Source organism: Andrographis paniculata, unplaced genomic scaffold, assembly GCF_009805555.1.
Source record: "Andrographis paniculata isolate CXL003 unplaced genomic scaffold, ASM980555v1 Contig71END, whole genome shotgun sequence".
Classification (NCBI taxonomy): Eukaryota; Viridiplantae; Streptophyta; class Magnoliopsida; order Lamiales; family Acanthaceae; genus Andrographis; species Andrographis paniculata.
In genome coordinates, this window is record NW_026137608.1 from 2,206,295 (window position 1) to 2,211,656 (window position 5,362).

The window sequence follows — 5,362 nt, forward strand, 5'->3', positions numbered from 1 at the left end:
CAGGGAGCAGCAATATATATAGAGATCAGACCAGCGGTTCAGACTAGACCGGTTCAAACCGGTCCAGACCAGTTCAAAGCCAGGCAACCTGTGATCTCACAAAGATCGGGTCGGACAGAGGGTTGCCAGGTCCGGGCTTCATTTGGCCAGGTCGGTTGTGTGCGTTTTAGGCCTCAATAAGCACCGGCCAAAATATACAACAAATTTCCACCTTATGTTGGGTGTGGAAGACTATTTTTCTCAGGTGTAATCATTGTCCGAATCATCATTTGTCTCCGGTCTTTTAACATGCGGACTTTTTAACACGATTAGTATTCACAAATTTTATCTACATACGAAAAACAACAACAATGCAGTCTTCTAAGAAGTTAAGAAAAATAGTGCATTTTTACTTTACAAAAACAATGATTAAATTACAGTTTTTACAGTTCCAAAATATTTCTAATCAAAAGTATGAATGTATACTATTTTCTTATCAAATTCAAATTTTGTAACAGATAAAACCTCTTTTCCCTTGTCCGCAAGGTTATTTTTGAAAAATATCTTTTCAAGTTTCATCAAACATTTAGACACAACATCATGAATTAAACGAAACATAATGTCTATATGTTTGAAACCCACAAAGTAACTTTTTCAAAAGACCATGACCCCTTTTATTTTCATTTATTTCCTTAACCAGTTCATTTCTACCTTTTGATCTTGTTGCCTTATTATAAGTTTTTTGTTCAATCCCACCTGCAGATTCAAACACACCAAAGGCAAGTAAAGTATTAGCAAAATCATCAAACATATGTGGTTTTCTAACTATCCTCTTATTTCTATCACTAATCAATTGATAATTCTTAACTTCTCGAGGGCTTCCTACATTTAATTCCGAACCTAAACAATCAGAATTTTCATGTAAATCATATTGCTCATGCAAAATTTCAGAATTTAAAACATTTTGGGACGGATTTTTAGAATTTCCAGACTTTAAATCTGGTGCTGACAGATTCTGAAATTTTTCATATTCGTGTGCCGAATTAGATTCAGATTCAGCGCTACTCGGAACATTTTTATTATGTTTCACCTCATTTGAGGTCTTATCTAACTCACTAGGCACATTATGTTTCAAACAAGGCATCTTGCGTTCATTAAACATCACATCCCGACTCAGAAAAGTTTTGAATCCCAATTTTTAAGTTAGCCACAACCTATACCCCTCAACTCTCTCGGGGTATCCTAAGAAAATGCATTCCAAGGTTCTAGGTTCCAATTTATCACTAGAAATATGAATAAAAGTGGAACAACCAAACACTTTAAGGTTGTAAAAGTCTGTATTTTTCCCACACTAAATCGATTCGGGGCAAGCTCCCTTCAAAGGGACCGACAGTGACCTATTGATTAAATAGGCTTTCATGACGAAGGCTTCTCCCCAAAATTGTTTGGACAACCCAGAGAAAGCAAGCATGCTTCTAACCCTATCTAATAAGGTCCGGTTCATCCGTTCAGCAACCCCACTTTGTTGGGGTGTAACAAGAACGGTTCTTTGACGCTTTATTCCATTTCTACACAAAAGTTGTCAAACCAAGCATTACAAAACTCTAAACCATTGCCGATTCTTAACCATTTAATCTTTTTACCCGTTTGATTTTCAATCAAAATCTTCCAATTTATAAATGTTTCAAAAAAATTGGATTTTTGTTTAATCAAGAAAACCCACACTTTTCTAGAGAAATTATCAATTATAGAGAGAAAGTATCTACTCCCATTATGTGTGAGTTCACTAGAAAGATCCCACATATCGGCATGTAGATACTCTAGAATACCTTTTGAAAATATTTGGTTTTCCAAGGGTTTTTGAAGAAATTGCACCTTATGATATTTGTCATACACACAATGATCACAAAAGGTAATAGTTCAAAGCTTTTCATTACCAAAATAACCCGATTTATGCAATATTTCTAGACCCCTATTACTAAGGTGTCCTAATCTCCTATGCCAAAGATTGGTATTATCTATAGCCGCATTAACTATATTTTCAAATTTATTAATTGGCAAAGCCAAGGTGACATAAAGGTTATTTTTCAAATCCGCTCTAAAAAGTACTAAAGCACCTTTTGTAATTTTCATGCAATTTCCTCCCCACTTCCCTTCTAACCCCATAGAGGATAAACTAACACATGATAGCAAGCTACTAGACAAACTAGGAACAGGTCTAACATTCAAAAGCTCAAGCACATAACTGGAATCAAATTTCAACATAATGGTTCCTACCTTCAACATTGCAAACACGTTTATCTGCCATAGACACATTGTTATTTGACAAAGTTTTATATTTTGAACAAATTTTTTTAAATGGTGTCATATGGTACATGCAAGCGGAATCTAAAAGCCATTCGTTCTTATCAAAAGAAGTCACTTTAGAACATAAAGGAAAGACCACAAATATATCACCTAAACATTCATCGGTTAATATCATATTAGCAAGCTCATTACTACAAGTGTTTATCTAATTGCTAGCATTATAACTATTTTTATTGGAGTTAAGGTTCTTCTTAGGATAATTCCTAATGAAATGAGAAGGATCGCCACAATTAAAACAATGTTTGACGTACTCAGAAGAGGTTTGAGATCTATTCTTTGACTTACTTCTAGACTTCTTATTATGTGGACTATTGTGAGAATCATTCTCTTGCTTATTGTTATGGGAAGAAGAGTCATTCTTGCTAGTTCTAAAAGAAGATCTACCCCTAACATGCATAACCTCTCAATGGCTTTCTCTACTAGATTTAAAAAGGTGTAAATCTATTTTTTTTACTTTTTAAGCCATTTATCACTACGTCTAGTGTTATCATGTTTCTCCCATACTTAATAGCCGATATCACATCCGAGTAGAAACTAGGGATAGCATTTAATAAAACTATAGAACTATAGTCATCGAGATTCTTATCACCAGTTAGTCTTATATCTTGTATAATTTTGGTAAAAACATCGAGATAAAACCTCAAATAAGGTGGAGTATAATAAAAATGGTCGTTATTTTAGATTTGTTATATATTTTGGCCGGTAATTATTGAGGCCTAAAACGCACACAACTGACCCGCCCAAATTGAAGCCCGGACCTGGCAACCCGCTGCCCAACCCAACTTTTGTGAGACTCGTCGGATCACAGATTGTCTGGCTTTGAACCGGTCTGGTCTGAACCGCTGGTCTGATCTCTATATATATTGCTGCTCGCTGAACAGGATTCAATTCAACAAACGAGAACATAACAGAACCTCTCACGTGGTTCTCTCAAGCCCTAGGCGATTCCAGTGTCCTTCCGATCGAACGCACATGTGTTCTCCGGTGAATCTGTCCAGCGAGCTTGGAGGTGCTCTTTCCGTGTCGATGTGTGACTTGAACCTTGATGGTTCTACGGTTTGATTAAATCGATTTGTGCTTTTTTGTGTCTCGCGATGTATATGTTGTTCGCGGTGTAAATAGGCTTGAAATCGTTGGTGTTTCCTTAGGTTGGGTTTGTGGCTTAGGTCTTGGATGTGTGTTCTATGTCAATTTATGTTTGGGTAAAACTGAGTCCGAGTATATTGCTTCCGTAATAATAAAAGTTGCTTTAAGTTTTCGCTTGATTCTTGTTTGGTAAATGATTAAACAAGTTGTCGATCTTGGTTAGGAATAACAAGTGGTATCAAAGCTTTTAGGTGACTATGTAGATGTTACTTTCGAAAATTGGAAATCGTGGTTTTTTCTTGTTTTTCCTAAAAAATTGAACCGTGATTTGTCGAATGTTTTTCCCAAAGATTGAAATCGTGATATTGTCTCTGCTTTTTCCACAATCTTGAAAATGTGAGTTACTCTCCGTTTTGGTAAGAGGATTTGAAACTGTGAGTTCATTGTTCTTTTTAAAAAATCTGAAACTAGGTTTTTTTTTTTTTGTTCTCTGTTTTTTCGAAAATGTGATGATAGTTCCTTGTTTATATATAGTTGATATATTTTTATTTTTAATTAAAATTTATTTCACTCAAAAAAAATTTATTTATATATCTCATTAATAAATAAACATTTTTATTTATATTTAAAGTTTTCCTATCTTTAAATTGGTTTATACTAATCACAAATGATATATTATTTTTATTTATTTGTATTATATAAAATTTTATTATCAAATTATATTCATATTCTATATATTTTATTAGGATATATAATGTTTGATATATTAAAACATATATTTTAAGTTTTTAAAATAATAGATATTAATTTTTATTTAAAAAAAATACCAACACCACTCATATAAAAAATAATAAATAATATCATAACCTACTATAATTAACTTACTAAACTTCATTAACGTTAAATATCATATCTTTAATCAAATGCGTCAACTGTTCAATAACGGAGGAAGTATAAATGTTCAATAACGAAGGAAGTATAGTATATAAAAAATATATTTTTTCAAAATCTTTCTATAATTCAATCTAGATTATTATTATTATTATTATTATTATTATTATTATTATTATTAAAACCAACCTTCAAAATCAGTTAAAATTTGGCCAAAGACCACCGCCCACCGGTCACCAAGGCTGGCCCCAAGTAAATTGTGGCAAAAAATGATCAGACTTTTGGTTGACAGAAGAGCTCGGTAGTTTCTGGATGTTTGTTAACTGAATAAGAACTACCATATAACCGACCTCCCACAATTCCATGATCAAAGATAAATAATTTTAAGTGACCAAATAGATGACTTTATATACGAAGTAACAACGACAGAATTCTTACATACACGCTCCTAGAGCCTTTGTTTTTTTTTACGTACCCCTATTCAGGCATCCGTTGTCATATTGCACCATGCCGTAATCGTTTCTACATCCTCGTCAATATTTCAATTATTACTTGCATGTTGATTATTTTCAATTAGCCTTACTATAAGGTTGCTTTGGGATGAAGTTTCACATTGAAGCAATCGTTTATTTGTATTGAAGATTGTAGTATTGGCCTGTAAGAATTGGGTATCATGATAAGGAACCTGAGATGATGCTCAAGAAGATATGAAATTCCATATATTTTGGTAGATAAGTGGGTCGTTGTGTTGCAGAAAGTATTACATTGGAGAAAAAGTTCGATTAAAACTCATATTATAATGGCTCAAGAAAGTTGATTTTTGAGTGGCCAAATTGTTGTATTTTGAGTACACGGTGTTTAGTGTTGTACGTATGAAATCTGATATTTGCTTCATATAACTCAACTAGTTCATGAATTCCATTTCCATCCACTCTAGTTTATTCTCCTCCGTCGGCAATTATTGAACTATCTAAAATATAAGGTGCAATTTTCATTACAAAAAATATTATAGTGATACAAAATATTATAAAATAAAATA